We start from the raw sequence: 23,099 nt of genomic DNA on the forward strand, positions 1-23,099 counted from the left end.
TTATAATTTCTAGCCTAGTGTGTGAACATAAAACAGTTTCTATCCTAAGGAGTTTTTATTTTAGATAGGGAGACAAAGTATTCTCTCAAGTATCATTCAGACAGAATGCAGGACTCAGAAAGTTCACAGGTGTGGGAAGATGCCTGGTAAGCAGTCAGTTTGGTGGTGTCATTCTCAGAAGACTCCTGGGAGATAAGCTTGGATATTTATTTTCTTTAGTATGAGTTGGATTTGGTTACCCTAGCTTTCTTTCCAACCTTTTAGGGAAGCCATCTCAGCTTTACTTCTCTTTCCCTACGGAGAAGTAACACACTTATTAGTACTGAAATTGTTTCTTTCTATTTTCCTTTTCAACACAGACTGAGAATTATTATTATTATATTTTGATATTTAGATTTGTATTAGAATCTGTAGTAAACATTTAACTGGATCTGTGTAGTTGAGCAAACTGGATTTACTGGTTCAAAGCATATGTAGAGTTTATTTATTTATTTTTTTTTGTTTTTGATGGGAGACATGGAAGGAAGGCCTAAGTGAGGTTTGATTTATTGGCTCATAGCAAAGCTTCTCACCACCATGAAGATGTAGATTGAACTGATGTTTCCCAGGGAAACCAAATCCCCATATGAAGCAATCACCCCCTCTTCCATGAAGTTTTCTCAGGCTGACCTGAGGTGCAGGGAAGATACTCCCTAATCTTGCCAACACTGGAAAATGAAGCCCTTCCTGCTCATATCTTCTGTCAACTATGATGTCATCTGGGATCTTGGCATGCCCTTGCCTCTGATATAAACACTTTTCTGTGTGTTTCTGATTGAGGATTATACGTTTCAGTCCATGGTTTACATATCTTTTACTTATTTTGAGGAGCGGGGAAGTAGCCACAAAATCTCTTAAATGTAAGCTCCCAAAGAGGGGAGTTCTCTATTTGCCACCATTTGTCTTGCATGGTGTGTGAGTGATTTGTCTTGCATTGTGTGTGAGTGTGTGAGTGTGTGAGTGTGTGTGTGAGTGTGTGAGTGTGTGTGTGTGTGAGTGTGTGGTGATTTGGTGGTCGTGGTGGTGGCAATAATTTAGGGAAAAAAGACGTTGCTTTTGCTTGAATTCCTTTGCAAAAGGAATCATTTTGGTGCTTGAATTTTCTAATTTGTAATTTGTCTTTGTATTCACTTACACTTAGTTGAAATCTGATTTTCGGTAGTTTGAGTCCAGCCTTTGTCACTTAGAAACTTTTAGTGGTATCCACTTGAGGGAAACACCAAACCATATAGAGGTCATCCAATTTCTCACTGTAGACCGATTCCAAACTAAACAGAATGCATCTGTGAACTTATTTATAGACAGTACAGGACAAATTGTAGTAAACAGAGAAAATTCTCTTTTCTGGGAGCTTACAATATAAAAGTACTTCATGGACACTTCCCCATCCTCCCAAAACAAATGAAAATCCTATTCTAAACAATATTCAACCATTTGATTATTGGAGCACTCCTCCTTTCTGCAGTCTAAGCTGAGTTTTCTTTATTGCAGTTTGAGTATCACACCAGGTTGCCTAATGCCAAAGTATTAGGTGACTTATTTTCACAATTAAGTAAAGCAATGAAAGTAATAAAACTGTATTGTTTGTCAATTTGGTCATAGGACATCAAGGGGATGACACTGGAGCCAATAGTAAGTGTCACAGATAACGTCCTTAGTCCCAGCCAGTTTGGGTTACTTCCTTTGCATTTTCACTTTGTGGTATGGAAGAGACTTGGACCTGCATTCTTGTTTCATTATCTCTGACGTCACCACATTAGGCTGTAGATCATGGGGTGCTTCCTTGGCTGTGGCCAGTTAACTCTGTACCTCAGGCTTCAGCTGGGGAAGAACAGGCAAGCTGAAAGCGTCATCAGGCAGGAGCTGTGCTACTTCGCTGCACCTAACCATCTACCACTGCTAACCCTCTTCCCTAACCAGGCGTTTTCCCAGTGCAAAGTTCTAGGCCAGTGAGTTATGCCATTCTGTCCTAAAACCTCCTGTGCAAGAGACTCATACTCACTGCCAACTAATCCAAAGGAAGGGGGAGCAGAGGAGGTCAGTCTGATGGAGGAGGCTGGACACATAATCAAGGCACAGACACTGGCAGTGCAGCAAGGAAAGAAGTTAGGGGCAAATGGACAGAACTCTGGACAGTAATGAGGGGACGAGAGCAGGCAAAGAGGGCATAGCGGAGAGGTCAGACATCTGTAGGTGTGGTTAGAGATGCTTCCTGAAGGAGAGGCTTGTTGGACAGTTTGGAAAAAGGGTGTTCTAGGCAGAGAGGGACTGTCCATGTGATGGTTGAGGTGATGATAGCAAGATGTTCATATATGGGGAAAGATTGGTCCTGTTCAAGGAAAGAGCTACAGAAAAGGTTAATAATAAGAGTAAGGGTTAGGGGAACAATGAAAAGAAAGATCTGGAAATACAATCTTAAAAGTTTGGATTTAACAGAGAGCAGAAAATTGCAGGTCTGGTAGGAAGAAGGTGTAGGGGGTGTGTGTGTGTGTGTGTGTGTGTGTGTGTGTGTGTGTTGCTTTCAATCCTTGAAGAAAGTGTCATTTTCCAGAAGGAGGGTAGAGGGCACTCACACTTCAGTTATCTGCTGCAATGCAGCAATCACGGTGAATGTGATTTAGGGCTGTAGCCTGCTTTAAAGAAGGGCAGCAGCACTCTCTGATGGTTGCCGGGGTGAATCTGAGTGATATCTGTGAGGATCTCATTGTTTAGAGTTACCAATGTTAAAGGCCAGGAGGGTGGATCAGGGAGTATAGCGGGAGTCTGGGATGCAGTCTTTGCAAACTGTAGGAATCTACTAGATAGAGTTCTGGTGGGAAAAATGGCATGTCAGCTAGGTTGAATTCAGGCCTCGGATAATGATCCACATATATCTGAAACCAGTGATTTCAGCTGGGATTCCTTAGGTTTAATCCAAATTTTCATGCAACACCCCTGAATAAAATCAGGATCCTTTGAGGCTGCTTTGTCAATCCCCTTGTCTTTGGCCATATCTGGGGCTTTCTTCCCTTGGAAACTGAAATGGAAAAGTAATTTATCTTCTTCGTGGATTTTTCTATACTGATAACATGTTGAGAAAACCCATTATTTCTTATCTCAAGTTCATATCCTTTAATAACCTTAAAAAAGAATGAGGCAATCTAAAAATAGAAAGGCTAAGAGATCAGTGTTGATGCCAGATATCCATTAGTCTTTATGATTATTTCCATGAATGATTAATAAATATTAGAAATGCTCTAGTTGTCATGAGCTCAGAGCTAGACATGGACATGGGGCACACTAATACCTGTTTTTGATATTCTGCTAAGTAAGGCCTTTGGCTGTCAAGAACAACCAAACCAGACCGAGCAACCTCACGTAGTTCAAGGCCTTCTCCCCAGTATCACCATGAATTGTTAGCTCTGGAATGGGGTTAATCATATTTTAGAATGACTGACAAGCTGACATTTTTCTGGTACTGGGTTCTCCTGAGTTAAGGATCAGGGATTGTCATTCTCTGGCAAACATCCCCCCACAGTCTGCTCCTGATTGGCAGCCAAGTCTGGGGAGCAAAGGGCCAAGTGAATTAGAAAGCTTAAAAGATGTTTTGTTAAACCATCCTCATTAAACTGGCACCATCTGCCTTCCTACTCTCCTTTGTCCCAGTTGGGGCTGTTCTTTGTGACAGATGTTTCCTAACGGTGTGTGCTGGTAGCATCTGGAATCCTTAGGTGACTGCTGAGGTTTGGGAAGGCCAAATCTAGAGGTATGTAGATTGTCAGGGAAATTGCAACCATTTTCCTGCCATTGGGCTACCATAAAAAAAAAAATACCCGCTTCCCTTCCCACCACCCCATTTTCCTTTGGCCAGTGAAAATCAAGCTTTCATTTCCTTCTGTAGCACTTCCTAACCTGCACTGAAGATGGTTTTTTTCCTCTCAAGAATGAGATAGTGAGTAGACAAGATTTGGAATATGATGACAGAACGGTGTGATGGAAGAAGTCTCAGAGGGGTTACTTATGTTTGGCATCTAGAGATCTTTTATCCTGTATTTTCCACTAAAAACCAAGCAAAAGGCAATGGGTTAAAGTTGTGGGAGCAGGAATTATAATTAGATGTAAAATTGTGTCTATGAACTATTGGAATAGTTACAGGGTTGCTTTGGAATCTCCTTTCTTGGCATCTAAAAAGATTGTCTGGAGACATTTTGGCACCTGATTGGATTAGAATTTTAGCAGGAAATGGTTTAGATGGAACTTTCAGATTTAATGATTTCTCTGCTTCCAGCTCTGGTCCATCAGTGTCTATGTGGGAGGAAAGAGAAGGCATTGGCAGGGGATGACCTGGGCATAAGGGTAAGAACTGGTTCAAATCCTCTTTTAGTAGCCATGCCCTTAGACTCCTTGTTCTTTGTGGAGACTGGGTGCCACAGTAGGAAGAACATGGGCTTTGAATTCATGAAGAACCATGTTCAAATTCTAACTCTTCTTTTTACTGGCTATATGATCTTGAAAAAGTTATTTAACCTCTCTTCATCTTCAAGATTGAATAATAATACTTCTCTCATTGAATAAATAGGGGTTAAATGAAATAGCATATGAACCTTGCTTGCAGCTCAACACATTCTGGTTCCTTTCACCCCTCTTTCCACGTAACCCTAATTCTTGCACATAATTCTATCCCTGGTATGCCATTTGCCAGATATTTTGCTCTGTCTCCAGCCTCTGCACGTCTTCCCCAATGCTTCTTAGTGTTCAAGCCTAGAGCTCTGATTTATTAATTTGTGTTAGTCCCACAAAATGGCAATAACAGTATGTACTTTTTATAACCATACTAACATGAGTCAAGGTTGTGGTTTCTTTCCAGGCATTTTTACTTGCTGACAATTTTGGTTGTAAATCAAAGACAAAGGAGTTCTGTCTTCCCACCCACCTCTCTGATCTAGAGTTCTTGATTCAGGGCTAGATCATTCTGGATAGGATTTCCTTCCAATAAAAAAATGATGGCAAGTTTGTTTATAAAGATTATTCAGAGAAGAAAAATCCATAACCTTTACTGTCGGAATATTCTTGTTTTCCTCCCAACCTTTTAATTTGAAAAATATTAACCTGCAGAAAAGTTGTAAAATAGTGTAATTAATACCCATTCATTTTTCACCAAGATTGACAAATTGCTAATATTTTGCCACATTTGTGTGCTCTCCCCTTCTCTCTCATATATACATATATGTATATATATACATATATGTATATATATACACACATATGTAAAACAGTGCCTATTCAAATTTTGCTAATTGTCCACTAATTTTTTTTTTTGAGACAGGGTCTCACTCTGTTGCCCAGGCTGGAGTGCAAGTGGCATGGTCACAGCTCACTGCAGCCTCTACCTCCTGGGCTCTGGTGAACCTCCTGCCTCAGCCTCCCAAGCAACTGGGACTACCGGCACATACCACCATGCCAGACTAAAATTTTTTTTTTTTTTTTTAATAGAGGCAGGGTTTCACCATCTTGCCTAGGCTGGTCTCAGACTCCTGGGCTCAAGTGATCCGCCCTCCTCAGCCTCACAAAGTGCTAGGATTACAGGTGTGAGCCACTGCGCTAGCTGAATAATTTTTTTTATAGTAAAATGTTTCTCCCTAGCCCTGATCCAATTCAAGTTTATGCACTGTATTTTGTTATCATGCCTCTTTATTCTCCTTTAATCTGGAATCATTCCTTAGCCTGTTGTTCATAGCATTCACAGTTTTGAAGAGTACCGGTCAGTTGTTTTGTAGAAAGTCACTGGGTCTGAATTTGATGGATTGTTTTCATCATTAGATTCAGATTAGGCATTTCTGGCACTTTTGGATTAGATAAGAACATTTTTAAAGACAGTGCCACGTAGACAGGGAACATGTCTTTCCCCTCCCTGTTGTGTTCTTAGCACCAAGCACAGCGACTGGCATATAGTAGGTACTTAATACTTATTGAATGAATGAATGAATGACCTAAAACTTTCACTGCCATGTAGGTTCATTATTTTTCTACCTGAAGAGAGAGAGAAGAGCAGCCTTCTGCTAAATCCTAGTTTCATTTTTATTATAAATCTTTGGGCCGAAAAGAGTAACCCAAGACTTCTTTAATGAGACCACCGAGAAGGGAATATAAGGGAGGGACTATGGCCTGAGGGAAGCCACGGAGTTTCTGTTTACCCAGGGCGGGTGGTGGTGGTGTTCGTACTGTGTATAGACAGGAGGATGAACAAGGTGGTCCTCAGATGGAAAGAAAAATAGCACACAGAATCCTAGAGTACCTGGCCTATTTTCTTACTGAGAAAAATTTGTCATTTAGGTTTCCGGATTTGACCATACTTCCCTCTCCTAGCCCCCATTTGAATCCTAAGAATGCCATAGTGAAAATTGATTTCTGGCCCTCCTCCTCTCCCAGAGGGGACAACTCCATAATTCTCTCTTTCTCCACTCTCCATCCCCCTGCCCTCACCACACACAAATGTGTATTTTCTAACATTTATAAATGGTGGTTGGGAGGCCATTCTCTCCAGATTATTTATTGTTGAGAAAATCTATAACTCCTTGGACTTCTCATTTTGATGTAGAAGCTTTCATCCCTGTCGCCTGGGGGAAGTGAGGTTATGAGAGGTACTCTCTGCCTCTCAAAAATGTGTTTTCAGGCTTCCCTTTGGGGCCCTTTCTCTCCCTAGCTCTGATCATCTCAGACATTTCTGACAGTCCTTGCTGAGGCATCCAGGGCTTGGGACTGAATTCATCTATTTAATTTTGCAAGGCTGGTGAGTGCCTGATTCACGTTGCTCCTGCCCCTTTTCCGAGAATCTACCTGCCTTTGTCTTTGCAGTCCTTAATTTCATCAGTTTCTGGGAAAAAGTATCTATCCTTCATCTCCATATCAGCTCTTGGTTACCAAGAAAAATGGAGGAGATAATCCAAAATAGTGAATGAGACAAAGATTATTGTTTTTTTAAGTGATTGAATCCTGGCTAAAGATAATCCATAAAGTGAACAACCTGGATGAAAGTAATCCATCATGTTAATCTCCCATGGGTGGGTATATGGCATCTGGAGAGGGAGGCCGGTGAGAGAGGGCCTCAGCTTGTTTAGCTCTCACTTTGTTGTCACAACCATGAGATGTCTGTGGAGAACTCTGCAGAACCCATTTCTATGCTGTATTTTCAAACTCTGGAGGAGGCCTGTTCCATAGTTTGAGAACCAAATACTTAGTTCAAAGAACATGACAATCAGTAGCCAATATGCAAAACTGCCAATTCATCTAGGGTTTCTATGATACCCAGTGTGAAAGTCAAAGTCCTCACAGTGACTCTATGGCCCTCCATGAATGATCCGGCCTCCTGATTTCTCTCTGACCTCATCCCCTACTACTTCTTCTTATCTCACTCTGTGCCAGCCCAAGATGGTCAGGTGCCATTCCACACCCTTCAGGATGGCTATTATTAAAAAAACAGAAAATAGCAAGTGTTGGTGAGAATGTGGAGAAATTGGAACTTTTGTGTACTGCTGGTTGGCAGGTAAAATGGTGCAGCCACCGTGGAAAACAGTAAATTGGCGATTCCTGAAAAAATAAACTTAGAATTACCATATAACCCAGAAATTCCACCTCTGGGAATATATCCAAAAGAAATGAAAGCAGGGACTCAAACTGATATATGTACACCCACGTTCATAGTGACATTATTCACAATAGCCAAAAGGGAGAGGCAACCCAAGTGTCTATTGATAGATAGACAAACAAACAGTTAAACAAAATGTGGTATATACATAGAGTGAAATATTAGTCACTCTAAAAAAGGAAGAAAATTCGAATACATGCTACAACATGGATACTCTTGAAGACGTTATGCTAAATAAAATAAGCCAGACACAAGCAGACAAATATTGTATGATTCTATTTATATGAGGTACCCAGAATAGTCAAATTCATAGAGACAGAAAGTAAAGTGGTGGTTTCTGAGGAATGGGAGCAGGAGGGAATGGGAATTTAATGTTTAATGGGCACAAAGTTTTAGTTGGGTAAGATGGCAAAGGTTTGGAGGTGGATGGTGATGATGATTGACCCTCATGTGAATGTATTTAATGCTGCATTTATTTATTTATTTATTTATTTATTTATTTATTTATTAGACGGAGTCTCACTCTGTTGCCTAGGCTGGAGTGCAGTGGCACAATCTTGCTTCACTGCAACCTCCGCCTCCTGGGTTCAAGCGATTCTTCTGCCTCAGCCTCCCACGTAGCCGGGACTACAGGCGCCTGCCACCACGCCCAGCTAATTTTTGTATTTTTGGTAAAGATGGGGTTTTACCATGTTGGCCAGGATGGTCTCAATCTCTTGATCTCATGATCCACTTGCCTTGGCCTCCCAAAGTGCTGGGATTACAAGCGTGAGTCACCGCGCCCGGCCTTATATACTTTTATTTTTATTTTTTTAGAGACAAGGTCTTGCTCTGTCACCAGGCTGGAGTGCAGTGGCATGATCACAGCTCACTGCAGCCTTGACCTCCCAAGGCTCAGGTTATTCTCCCACTTCAGCCTCCTGAATAGCTGGGATTACAGGCACTTGCCACCACATCTGGCTAATTTTTCTATTTTTTGTAGAGATGAGGTTTTTCCATGTTTGCTGGTCTCGAACTCCTGGTCTCAGAAGATCTGCCTGCCTTGGCCTCCCAAAGTGCTGGGATTACATGTGTGAGCCACCATGCCTGGCCTAACGCCACATTTAAAAACAGTTAAAATGGTAAATTTTATGTTATGTACATTTTACCACAATAAACAATGGCCAGAGTCTTTATATTTGCACTTCTCAGATATCTGCACCATTGCTTTTTCCTGCACCTGCGCCTGCTGCTGGTGAAGTGTCATCTCAGCAAGGCCTTCTTGGACCACTTGTTTTAAAATCTCAACTCCCATCCTGAGCACATCCTAACCTTTACTTGCTTTACTTTTCTCTACAGCACAAACCACAATCTAACACAATATATATTCTTTTTTTTTTTTTTTTTTGAAATGGAGTCTTGCTCTGTCACCCAGGCTGGAGTGCAGTGGCACGATCTCGGCTCACTGCAAACTCTGCCTCCCGGGTTCACGCCATTCTCCTGCCTCAGCCTCCCGAGTAGCTGGGATTACAGGCACCTGCTACCATGCCTGGCTATTTTTTTTGTATTTTTAGTAGAGACAGGGTTTCACCGTGTTAGCCAGGATGGTCTTGATCTCCTGACCTCGTGATCCACCCGCCTCGGCCTCCCAAAGTGCTGGGATTACAGGCGTGAGCCACCGCGCCCAGCCTAACACAATATGTATTCTTACTACTTGTTTGTTGTTTGCTTCTTCTTGCTGGAATGTAAGTGACTTGAGTGGAGGGATTTTTGTGTGTGTGTGTTTTAATTGCTGTATCCCCAGTGCTGAATAGTTGAGGACCAGTAAATATTTGTTGAACGAATGAATGAGGGACCATGACTAGACATAGACTTCTAGAGAAGGCACACACAGGAAGAGAATATGAGAAGATTCTGTTTTTTGTTTGGCCCTAACTAATTTCTTCTAGACCTTGGATATATAACTCAGACCCCGTGTTCATGATGGCTTTTATACAGTTTACCTTTTCTTATGTGTTTTGAACTGTTTCCATTTAGAGCTGTTGGTGCACTGCATACGCCATGGTTATTATTATTTAAAGCGGTCACCTTGAACACAAAGCCTCTACTCTTGTATTTCTGATTGCCTCCAACCATAATTGCAGAGGTACTTGAGTCAGGGCTTTGGAAACTCTGGGAAAGCTTAGATATCCAGAAACCTTTACCTTTTTTTTTTTTTTTTTTTTTTTTTTGAGACATTGGTTTGATTGGCTCCAGAGTTTTCATTCTCTGGAAATTTTAAGGAAGAGCAAACTCATATAATTTGGGATCAGGAAAGGAGTTGTATTTACATGCAAAGAGATTGATATAATCTCTAGGAGATGTTGCATTTTAAAGTCCACTCCTTGGAAGCTTTGAGACCTGAAATAATTATGTAGCAGCTCCATAGCTTTCCTCTCGTGAACGTTTATCAAGTTTCTAGGAGGGCATTTTGTGTCCACACTCTATTTGAAGTTGTTTAGCAGGAGCCATGAGGCCAAACTTCCAGATTGGCAGGATTGTTAGCACCCAAGCACGGGAACCAGTGGAACTTACTTCCTTGGAAAAATGTTTTGAAAAGGAAAGGTCCTGAGTGAGGGCAGTGCCCTTCTTAGAGACAGAGGAATGAACACAATGACCTTCAGGATGAAGGAGAGTAGGTGGGGTTGGCTGGGAAAACAAGACAGCCTTCAATTTAGTGGGTGGATTGTTGGATTCGACATGAGTTCTTCTTGGCTACTTGGGATGGAACTTTTGTTTTGGAGTTTGGAAAGAGCTCAGAGAATGAGAGAAACACAGGGAGGAGGAGGGAGGGAAGGAGGGAGCCAGGGGCATGATGGAATTCATACAAGCTGACTTCGTGTTCTCTGGCCTTTCTCTGTATTTCTTTAAGCACCTCCCCTGGGCCAAGCACCTCCTTTGGGAGAGACTGTTTCCTAATTAAACTGAGATCCACAGGCCCAGGGCCCTTATTAGGAAATATCCTTAGGAAATGCTCTTTAAATAGAAGATTGTGCGTGTTCTAGTCTCCTGTTCCCACCTCTGTCTGGCCCTTTCTCTCTTTCAAAAAAAAAAAATTCCTACTTCTAGGCATCCTAAGACATAGTTGTTAATCAGTTAATCAATACAGCTATGTGTTTATTTTCTCTGTCCTAAGTGTCTCTTTTGGTTGCTCGGTACAATTGAGTAGATCCTTGTCCTGCGTAGCAAGGGTCGGTGGTGGGAGCATGGAATTCAGAAGGAACAGGTACATAGATCATGGCCCTGCCCTCTGGAGGCTTTTAGATATAAAGGAATTTAAGGGACATACCCAGGACACCATCAGACAGAAAGGGAAAACTAATTTCGGCTGAGCATCAGGGTTAGCTGTCAGTGCTGATGAAATGCGAAGGAAGGTTGGAGATAGGGAAATCAGTCAGGATGGCATAGGGAAGGTTTCTAGAAGTCGGGGAAAGATTGTAGAATAGGATTGAAAAGAGCTAGAGGGCCAAGACCAGATAGAAAGGAGTGAGGAGGGCACCTCTTGGCCATGCCAGTAACTGTCACAGGCCAAACTTGCTGCATGCAGGGTAAGTCACGATGTGAGGAGCTGAGTTAGGAGTGAGGTAATAGGCTTGAGGATAGAGGTGGGCATGATTAGGAAGGGGCTCTGACAGCTGGTTTGAAGAACACAGACTGAATATAAACCATTAGAATAACTGCAGATTATTGCACAGGGAAAGATATTTCTGAGAATTGCATTCAAGGAAGATGTTTCTCTTTATTGTTAGACACTGGGCTGCAGTTAGGCTTTCTCAGGATTCCCAATCATGTGTTTGCTTTTTCTTCTGTCAGTCTGGTTGTTTGTTTGTTTGTTCTGCATGCTTCTGTTTGAGTCATGGGTTATGACTATTTAATTCCCATATTTTGTTCTTTAAGCTGCTTCCCTTGTATCTTCATTCTTTGTACGTCCAGTTTTATCTTCAGCAAAAGTGGGAAGGGCCCAGGGACCACCCTGTGTGATAAAGTTGAGGGAGTCAGAAGTGTCCTCTTACAACATTATCTCATGCAATTCCTTTGTGGAAGCTCAAGTGCACAGAACTGAGTTAATCACCAAGCCCCGTTCACAGCACACCGGCATCATCAGTTCACATAAGGCCCCTTTGCGGTTCCTTCTATTTTTCCCTTTCACCCCTCACTCTATTTCTCATTTCCTTTCCTTGTGGGAGCCATCTGCTTTCATGTATTTAGTTAGTGCTCTTCCAATCCATACTCTATATGTTTATTTAGAGACATTCAGCCATTCACCAAATATAAAGTGCCTGCTATGTGTTGAACAGAGTTGCAGGTGCTGAGAAGTTGTAGGTGCACAGTTGTAGGTGTTCACAGCAGTGAACAAAACAATCAAAACCTGCATTTGTGTTGCTTACGTTCTAGTGGGGTGAGATGATTGTGAACAAATAAATGAGTGGATACGTTAAATAGTGATAAGTGCTATGCAAACAAAAAATCAGGGCAGGGGATAAGTTGTATTGTGGGTGGTCAGGAGGAGATTGCCGCTTTCTTCAGGGTGATGTAAGAAAGCCTCACTGAAACGGTGTGGTGCATCAAATGCACATTAAGGACCAGCCATGTGGACGTCTAGGGTAGGAGTGGTTCAGGTGTGGGTGGACAGCAAGTACAAAGGCCCTGAGGCAGGTCTTGCCTGGTATGTTAGGAGGCCAGAAGGGTCAGTATAGGCCAATGGCCAGAGCAAAATGAGTGAGAAAAGAGAGAGAAACAGAAGGCTGGGAGGTAGCTGGGTCAGTGGCAAATCATGCAAGACCTTGTGGACCACTGTAAGCACAGATCTTGGCTTATATTCTGAATAAGGAGGGAAACCAGAGGAAGGTTTTGAGCACAGGAATTACATGATCTGATTTACATTTTAAAATAGATCTATCTGTATCCTTAAAAAATACAGTGTCATTTTGACCGCTTTTTAATGTACATAAATGACATTGTGCTATATGCTTTATCCTGCTTTTACTTTTTCCACTTCACATCGTTTCTGAGCTTTATCTATGTTGCTGTATGGAAATCAACTTCATTATTTCTGACCGCTATGCTCATACAGTAGATTTTATTACATATTCACCTAGTGATAGACACTTGGATTGCCTCCAGCTTTTTACTACCACAAACAGTGCTGTGATAAGTATCCTTATCTAGGCCTCTTTATGAACCCAGAGAGTTTTCCTGCGATGTATACCTAGGAGTGGGATTGCTGGGTTAGAGAGCGTGTGCACATTTAATTCCATGGAGACTGTACCAGGATGGTGGCCCTCACAAGCAGTGTGTGATAGTTTGTATCTTCTCATTTATTTCTCATATTGATCCTGTAAGCCAAATATTATCATTTCCATTTTATGGATAAGAAAACTGAGGCTTAGAGAGATTAAGCAATTTATCAAAATTTATATAGTTAAGTAGAAGAGCTATGGCTCCACTCCAGAAAATTACTCAATATTCTTTGCTCTTACTATTGTAGTGCCCAGTACTGCCTCTTCCGGAAATAACGTGAAGCAAATGTATGATTATTATTACTGTTCGTGCTGTGTTCCTCTTTTAATCATTTCTTCCTTTTAGGGCTGGCTGGACAGAAGACAGTATTCTTGAGGTCCAAGGAGCCACTAAAGGGAAACTGTGGCCTCCCTCTCAATCTGTGTCCATTTTAGGAATTGGGGTGTTGAAGGAAACTTGTGTACAATCCCAACAGAGCGGTAGGGAAGGAGGGCAGCGTGGCATAGGAGTTCACTTGAGTTTTGGCATCAGTCTTTGTTCAAATCCTGGCACAACCGTTTGTTCTCTGTGTGGCTTTGCACGAGTTCTTGGCTTATCTAAATCTCAGTTTTCTAACATACACAATGAAGACAACAATAGGACTTGTCTCTTAGAGTTGTTGTGAGGAAGCACAGGTAAAATACTCAATGTAGTGCCCATAGTAAATGTTCAATAAATGTCAGTTATTATTATTTTTACTATAATATATGAGCCTTGCCCTTTTCTTTCTTTTTTTTTTCTTTGGGAGGGAGTCTCACTGTCACCTAGGCTGGAGCGCAATGGCATGATCTTGGCTCACTGCAACCTCTGCCTCCCGGGTTCAAGTGATTCTCCTGCCTTAGCCTCCCGAGCAGCTGGGATTACAGCTGCCTGCCACCATACCCGGCTAATTTTTCATATTTTTAGTAGAGATTGGGTTTCGCCATGTTGCCCAGGCTGGTCTCGAACTCCTGACCTTAGGTGATCCATCTGCCTTGGCCTCCCGAAGTGCTGGAATTACAGGCATGAGCCACTGTGCCTGGCTGAGCCTTGGCCTTTTCATTACCTGCTCTAACTCAGTAAGACTAGGACCCTCCAAAGTGTTTACCAGCAGCAGGCCCAAGGGTATCTGATTAGAGTTCTCAGAGATTCAAGGCAAATTATACAGAATAAAACAGTCTTTATTTTCTCATGAGGGCCAGCCAACAAGCTCAAGTTTCAGTGGGTTATTTTGAGGCTAGACATTTACAAAGATGAATTCATTTTCAAAGTTGAAGGACTTTGGATCAAATTTTAATATTAAGTATTAGGTAGATTGTAGTAAGTACATATTGTTTTGCTAAGTACTGAGCTAAGTACTTTTCAAGCATTACTGCATTTGATCTTCCTAACAATCCTATGAAGTTTATTTACTCCCATTTTTCAGTTGTGGAAACTAAAGCACATAGAGGGTGAAGAATTTGTCCAGAGACAAAATTAGCTGGGCATGGTGGCGAGTGCCTTTAATCCTAGCTACTCGGGAGGCTGAGGCAAGAGAATCGCTTGAACCCTGGAGGCTGAGGTTGCAGTGAGCTGAGATCGCGCCACTGCACTCCAGCCTGGGCTTCAGAGCAAGACTCTGTCTCAAAATAAATACATAAATTAATTAATTAAAAATAAATAAATAAATAAAAATAAAAAATAAGGATAAGAATCTGTCCAAAATCATGTAGCTGTGAAATGGTTGAGCTGAGATTTGACCCCAGAAGTCTATCTACAGAGCTCTTACTCTTAACTACTAAACTACGCTGCCTTCCTGTGAAGGAAAGTTTTCGAGTCTCGTCCCTTTAAATCTAGGACAGGTTCTTGTCGTTTGGGATGGTTTAGAGCAGTCACAAGAAGTAAGGGGCTAGTTGTAAAATAATCTCCAGAGGGTAAGGATATGAAGTTTGAAAATGTTCCCCAGGTATCTTAATTATGGCCCCTTGAGTGACAACCTCTGGCTTAGGGGATGTCCTTACGGAGAGCTGAGCATGATGCCTTCAGATAAGTAGGGACCCGCTAACTGAGGGTTAGATGGTTCCCTGCAATCCAAGGCAGGCTGATATTTCTAAAACAAGCATCCACAATGGCAAACAATTCTTTGTCACCTACGTGTGGCTTATACATGCCATGAATTATCTGTGGTCAAGGTTTTATCACAGTTGGTTTTCCCTTCACACTTTTCATTTTGATATTGCCTTCTACGAGGAATGTAATACCATTTATATATTTACCTGAGTCAGATTTATAAAGGCTGCTTGGCTACAAAGTATGTATCTCAAAGTCAAGCAGATAGGAATTTTGGATTATCTGCTGTTTCAGGTTTTCTCTTCTCTATTTGTACATTTGTTCAACAAATATTTATTAGCTCCTAACTCAGAGTCTAGTGGAGCAGACAAGCAGCTGAACTGGAATCTTGATAATTTATGCAAGCACAGATGCTATGAGAGGATATAGGAAGGGCACCTAATCCAGAGAAAAAGCCAGGGGAGGCTTCCCAGGGAAGCAATTTCTAAACTGGGAATTGAAAAATAAGTAGGAATCAGCTGAGTGAAGGGGCCGAGGGGGGATTAGAGGCAGGGAGTAGGGTGAGTGGAACTGCATGGCAGGAGCACGACCTGGAAAGAGGATGGTACTAGAGGAATAAGCAGAGTGAATTATGAAGAAATTGGGAAGGGCTAGGCTAAGGACTTTAGACTTTATCCTGAGGGCAGAAGGGAACCACGGAAGGGTTTTAGTGGGGGAACAACTCAATCAGATTTATAGTTTAGAAAGATTCCATGAGTTAAAAATTGACTGTGTATCTATTCCACTTACTTGCAAGGAAATCATAATATTGGGACTGGTAATATTATGGCAAATAAAGGAGTCTAGATGGATTTGTAGAGAGATGATCTGATTCAATAACCCAAGAGTCCTTTTGGATAATCTGTAGAGAAGAGTTTTCAATTTTGACTTGATCTTTCTGTTTTTAAAAACCTGTCAACATCTCCTGAAACTCCTGAAGTTCTCTCAAAACCAAAGCCTGAGTAGGGAGGAAAGTGTGGGCCTTGTGTCTTGGTTTTCTCTGTTCCCCACTACTCATTTCCGGGGCATTGCTGTGAATAGTTCATCCAAGCCCTGCGCCCCATGAGGAAGGGACCATTTGAATAGCAGCAGGAGAGGAGGGGAAGGAGGAACCACACGCCGGGCTCGTTCATTAAGAAAATATATTTGGCATATTCAGACAATGGTTTGAGCAAGTTAAAAATAACTCCTCGTGAAAAATTAATAGGGAGTTATAAGTGAGTGTTTTAATACAAGCTCCCAGAGCAGGGCAGATTCTCCAGGCGGCTGGCGGCTGGCGGCTGACATCACAGATGGTGCAGGGTGTTTATAGAGCACGGTGTGGCCAGTGAGTAGAGTCATCTGCAGAAGTGAACTCACTTTCTCTCCCAGAACCCTGGGGAGAGAGGAGACAGAAGGAATTGTTTTTAGTTGTGAGTTACTGAGCCAGGTGACTTATTTCTTCTCCCCCTACACATCACACTCTCCTAACTGTGGACATAAACATTGTAGTGAATTTTGCCTGGTTGCTTTGGGTAAGGTTTATTGAATGTCAGAATTCATAAAAGTCTTTTCTGGCCCTTCTCCTTTCTTAGTAATAGACCCTTAGTTGGCTGCAGGATCCATTTCTCCAGCGTTTCCTTACCCAAAGACCAGCTCCCCTCTCTCTCTTGCAGATAGCTATAGAGTCTCTGCCCTATTCTCCCTCTTCCTCTCTTTTCAGAGTGCCCCTCTGATTCTAGGGGAGTAAAATGAAGAATTGGACTGTACATTCTTTGCCATCAGAACAGCTAAGTGGATAAAGCAGAATGAGGAGAAAGGAGGCTAGCTGCATTTTGGGGCTAAGGGTTTTAAGACTGGAGAGATGAATATTTGTATTTTAAACCCAGATGATATTTAAAAAATGGTTCTGTAATTGCAATGAGGCCCTCTAGGCCGTGAATTAATGTGTCATAACTCACGCCCAAGCACTGCGCAAACATCCCGCATGTGAATTATTGCACAATAAATTCATGCCCTGTTGTGTCTTACAGCTTAATTAGTACATGAAGCTACATGAGTTAGACGAACCCAAATGGGATTATGTCATGTGGTGCGTAAAAAAGCAAAATGTTTGGAGGTATTTGGAGCTTTTTCTGGGGGGAAAGCAGGGTTGATTTTTCTATGATGTCCTTCAGTGTCAGTTTCTGTGATGTTTGGGCTGCAACAGGTGACATGTTCCCTGACATGTGACTTCTGAGCTTTGGTTGTCTGGCTAAATAATGGATTTAGTAAATATTTATTGTATACCATGTTCTAGGCATTAAGAAAGGATAGCACATGTAATGAAGTATGGCCCCTGCCCTTAAGGAGCTTATATTCTAATACAAAAAGTAAGGTATAGCCGCAATACAAAGTAGAAAGTGATAAGTGCCATAAGTAACATATGAGTAAATAAAGGGTCTTGGGAATTCAGAGTGGAGGATGATCATTTTCGATTGGCACAGTGGTGAGGGTTGATTGGTGAAATCAGAGACATTTTTTGGAGGAATGGCATTTGAGTTGGCTCTCTTAAAGGACAGATAGGATTTCACCACCTGGGCAGAGTTAGTGCGGGGTGCTGGGCTGGGCAGTGGATTCTAGGCAGAGGGAGTAATGCTGGGGAAAACACAGGGAAGTGAAGCAGTGTCCTGAGCACACCGAGCAGGCTGTGTTGCTTGAGGCTTGGCTGTGTGAAGGGGCCGGGCGGATTGGAGCCAGAGCTTTCCTGTGCATACAAAGCACTTGGGCTTTAAGCCCACTAACCCCTGGGATTGGTTCTTGTACTGGGTGATATCTGTATTCTTGGACTTGAATGTTTCTCTACTATTGTCTTCTTTGGTCCACCTGCTCAGAGAGTACACAGCTGAGGGCCAGGTGTCCTGGGTTCTAGTCTTGTCTCTGCTGCTGACCTTGAGCAAGCCACCCAAATCCTTCAGTGCTTTGCTTCTTTATCTTTAACTTGAGAGGTAAGAATGGATGATTTCTAAGGTTCCATGTAGTTAAAACATTCTAGGATTTCCTCTGGCTCTTCTGCTCTCTTACCCCCTCAACTAGGTCTCTCTGCTGCAAGTAGTCTGAACCTGCATCCTGCCAGCTCTTCACTTAAACCCACTTTTGGAGTTGGTGAGAGCCAGCAGGCCGGCTTTGGAAACAAAATCAACAACGAAAACCCAATTTCTCCCCTCCTATGTTCAGTACCATTGATAATCAAGACCTAGGAGACATACGGGTATTTAAACCATCAGCTTTAAATCTGCAGCTGTGTTGGCTTGCTAATACCGCACCACCAAATTAGACAGACTTACTCTGCTGAACGCCCACCTGCCTCCTACTACAGGGCTAGAGGCTGCTTTTGTTAGAATTTTGCTGTGTATGAACAGGTTGGAATGCATGTGTACTGTGGGCAGGCTGGCTCTGAAAACAAAAGCAACTACAACAAGAACAAAAACAAAAAATCAAGCCGGGCGCTGTGGCTTACATCTGTAATCCCAACACTTTGGGAGGCCGAGGCAGGTGGATCACTTGAGGTCAGGAGTTCGAGAAGAGCCTGGCTAACATGGTAAAACCCCATCTTTACTAAAAATACAAAAATTAACTGGGCATAGTGGCGGGTGCCTGTAATCCCAGAGACTTGGGAGGCTGAGGCAGGAGAATTGCTTGAACCCCGGACACAGAGGTTGCAGTGAGCCAAGATTGCACCACTGCACTCCAGCTTGGGAGACAGAGGCAGACCCCATCTCAAAAAAAAAAAAAAAAATTGGAAGGGGATTGGGCTGGGTACACTCAGTGCCATCTCTTCGACTCATTAATCAAAGAAAGTGAGAGAGTGGAGACAGGCTAGGGATATCACTCTGTTCAGTGGTTCTCAACCTTCAGGATGTGTCAACACTACCTGGAGGGCTGGTTAAAACACAGATAGCTGAGCCCCACCACCAGTGTTTCAAATTTAGTAGGCCTGGATGGTGGTGGCGGTGGGGGGATGTGCCCAGAATTTGCATTTTTTTCTTCTTCTTCTTCTTATTTTTTGAGATGGAGTTTTGCTCTTTTTGCCCAGGCTGGAGTGCAATGGTGTAATCTCGGCTCACTGCAACCTCTGCCTCCTGGGTTCAAGCTATTTTCCTGCCTCAGCCTCCCGAGTTGCTAAGATTACACATGCCCGCCACCGTGCCAAGCTAATTTTTGTAATTTTTTGTAGAGATGGGATTTTGCCATGTTGGCCAGGCTGGTCTTGAACTCCTGACCTCAGGTGAGCCACCTGCCTCGGCCTCCCAAAGTGCTGGGATTACAGACATGAGCCACCATGCTTGGCCCAGAATTTGCATTTCTAATATGTTCCCAAGTGATGCTAATGCTGTTGGTCCAGGGACCACACTTTGAAAACCAAAGCTCCAGCTGAAGCCTCTCCACATATAAAGATGAAGCGAGGGAAACGAAGACTGCCTTCTAACACTCGCCTTCATTTAATAGTACACCTAGATTAAAATAGCACGGTTTTCTGTGTGTCTTTATTTTCTTTCTTTTTCCCCTAGATTGTAGCTCGTAGGTAAGGAGCGTCTCTTGTTCACTCCTGCACAGCACCCACTAGATGCCAGACATGGAATGTGCATTTAATAAATAACTGTTTAATTGAATTGAGCCTTATACATTTCCTTGCTACAAAAGATTCTCCTTTTCAGACTAGCACTATCTCCTTTAAAATATCTTCTAGAAGACTTCTTTGTCAAACAGCATTTCTCCCCATTCTTCTAGCATCTAGAACTATACCCAGCTCCTGCTTCTAATTTTGCCTTTGTTTGGCTCTGCCTGAGTCCTGGTCACTATCCTGTCGATTCCATCGTACTGGAATCTTATTCAGGGCAAGCACTAGGTTCTCTCCTTCCTTTAGACCTCCTCCCCCAACAGTAAGAGCAGTGTTGTTCATTCAAAGAGCAACAAGGGATCACACAACCTGGGGCAGGAGAATGCTTGTAACAACCTCCCTTGGTCCCTCTCCATCTATTCCCATGGAATTTGGGGAGGAGCAGGAAGTGGTGAAGTTGATAGAAGGCCCAACCCACTCTACCTGGCTCCATGGAATACCTGAAGACTAGACTGGCTCCAGCGTGGGCACAACAGGCATCTTTCCTGAAGCAGTCAGAGATTTATGCTTTGGTATGGAAGAAGGGTCAGTGTTTTCCTTCTGTATTTATACACAGGGCCTGTCCTGGGAAGGAGGACTGGAAAGCTACTCTCTTACTTGTGGGATTTCTGAAATAGTCCCTACAGAGAGTAGGTGACACCAGGGAAATCTTCTAGAGGCAGGGGTTCCCCATATCGTTGCCAACTCATTTAGGTGTTTTTTTTTTTTTTTTTTTGAGCTGGGTGCAAAAACTTTGTGAGAGTATCTAAGATTCTTTGTGGTAAGAATTCACACCCAAAATGGTGAAAAAGACTGGGGCTAAAATAAGAGAGAATAGTAAGAAGACAGGGATTGAAACCTCATTACTTTGGAAAGGGAAGGTATGAGTAGAAACTGAGAAAGAGATATTTGTGAAGAGATGCTTCCTGAAAAAGGATGTCTATGGAGAAATTTTGGAAATAAAAGAGAGATAGGCAGATTTGAAAAGAAACATGACAGTAATCCTAGGCTACATGGATCTTTGGAGTCATGAATGAGACTCTTGTGAAGGTTGCACTTTTTTCACATTTGAATTGAAATTTATAAACCAGGTTTGTATTGCGTATTATGCCATGGAGGGAGGTTTCTGAATCAGGAAGGCCTGAGATATGGTTCTCATTACTCTCTGGAGGATAAATAGACAGATGGAATTGGATAGATGGATGCTTCCTGGGAGATACTTGTATAAATTGCTACAGTCATTGAGATCCCTGCTTTTCAAAGTATGGTCCATGGGCCAAGTATCATGGGCATCACTTGGGAGCTTGTTAGAAATACAGAATCTTAGGCCCTAACCCAGACCTAATTAATTGGAATCTGCATTTTTAACATGCTCCCTGAGTGATCTGCATGCTCTTGAAAGTTTGAGAAGCACAGGTCTAGATGATTGGTGAGAGGCATCTGGCCTAGAGTGGGCACTATGGAAAGGAATAGATAGGGGCTGAGGAACTTTGGAATTGGGAGCACTAGGGTAGAGGCTCAGGCTGGAGAAACTGAATCTGCGGAGGAGGGAAGAGTGTAGGCCCTGGCTCACCTCCCTGTCTCCAGGCCTCCCACACCAGTCACCATGCCAGGCTTTGGCACTCGGCCCACTCTGGGAAAATGCCTGCTGTGCCCACGCTGGAGTCTGCCTGGTGCTCAGGGGCTCCCCTTGGGCAAGCGTTGCGTGGGTTAGGACTGCTGCCAATTTTGCTTCCCCTACTTCATGTGGATGGACGGACTGAAAGGGACTGGGAGGTCAGATCAGTCATGCCCCTGCCTGAGGGTTGTACTGTCCCTTAATCAAATGAGTGACAATTTGATGATACTAATGATACTAATTGAGGAGACTAGGGGGTGGCGGGATTGAAGTAGCAATTCTTAACTACCTGTAATGGAAATTAGAATATTTTGTTTTCTTCCAAAGGCTTAAAGGAGAGACCAGATGAATGGGTAATGGGTTTTACCCTTGGAGGGGCCAAATTAATGCTTTTTAAAGGACCTTGTGATGATATTTAATGGGTTAATGACAAAATGTACAAGACATAGAGTTCCAGAGACCTGAAGTCATAGTCAATGCAAAAAAGTTATCAAGTGGCATTTCAGAAGTTTTCTTAAGCTTTTGAAGGATTTGTGTACTTTACCTCCAATAACAATAAATAACAAGGAAAGATCAGTATTGAAGCGGCATGGATTGAAATTGAACATAAAGAATTCTCTGGAGTTAAAGGGAGGATTGAAGGGGATGGCCAGGTTTTTCTGGCCATGCATGTGGGTGCCTCAGTTTGGTTTGGAATGCCTAGGAGGGCTCCTGCTCTGAAACAGGGAAATGCACAAAATAAACTCTCAAAATCTTTTCTATCCCAGGGATTCTCCATTCAACTCCTTAAATGAAAGGCTACGTGGATGTGTAGTGAATTTAAGATGATGGGCCTGGGGATGATGAATGATAGAAGAAAACAATAATTTCATCAGAGCTTTAAAACCCTTGCTAAAAATTTCAAAATAGGGCTAAAATTTAGGAGAATAAGTTGCATTTTAGGCCTCAAATAACAGTTTTAGGTTTCCATGTCCTTTGTCTCTCCATGTATCTATCTTGTCTTAGGTTTCTAAAACTCTCAAGGAAAAAGAACATCTGTTTTACTTACACATATTCTTTTTTTTTTTTTTTTTTTTGAGACAGGATCTTGCTTTGTCACTCAGGCTGGAGTGCAGTGGTGCAATCATGGCTTACTGCAGCCTCCATCTCCTGGGTGCAAGTGATCCTCCTGCCTCAGCCTCCCAGGTAGCTGGGATTACAGGTGTGTGCCATCACGAGGCCAATTAAATTTTTTTTTTTTTTATAGAGACAGGGTTTTGCCACGTTGCCCAGGCTGGCCTCAAACTCAAGGTGGGCTCAAGGTGGGCTGGTCTCAAACTTGAGGTGGGCTCAAGGAAACCATCCACTGGGCCTCCCAAAGTGTTGGGATTACAGGCATGAGCCACCATGCCCGGCTTACTCATATATATATATTCTTTTTTTTTTTTTGAGATGGAGTCTCACTCTGTCACCCAGGCTGGAGTGCAGTGCCACGACCTCAGCTCACTGCAACCTCCGCCTCCCAAGTTCCAGTGATTCTCCTGCCTCAGCCTCCCGAGTAGCTGGGATTACAGGCTCCTGCCACCATGCCCAGCTAATTTTTGTATATATATATATATTTTTACTAGATATATATATTTTTTTTACTAGATATGGGGTTTCACCATGTTGGTTGGGCTGGTCTTGAACTCCTGACCTCAAGCAATCCACCTGCCTCAGCCTCCCAAAGTGCTGGGATTACAGGCGTGAGCCACCACACTGGGCCCCATGTATATTCTTTATATATCTTCAATGTCTAATACAATGATGGTGATAATAGCTACCATTTGTTGAGTACTGTGCCCTATACATTGTTC

This window comes from Pongo pygmaeus, chromosome 10, assembly GCF_028885625.2.
Source record: "Pongo pygmaeus isolate AG05252 chromosome 10, NHGRI_mPonPyg2-v2.0_pri, whole genome shotgun sequence".
Classification (NCBI taxonomy): domain Eukaryota; kingdom Metazoa; phylum Chordata; class Mammalia; order Primates; family Hominidae; genus Pongo; species Pongo pygmaeus.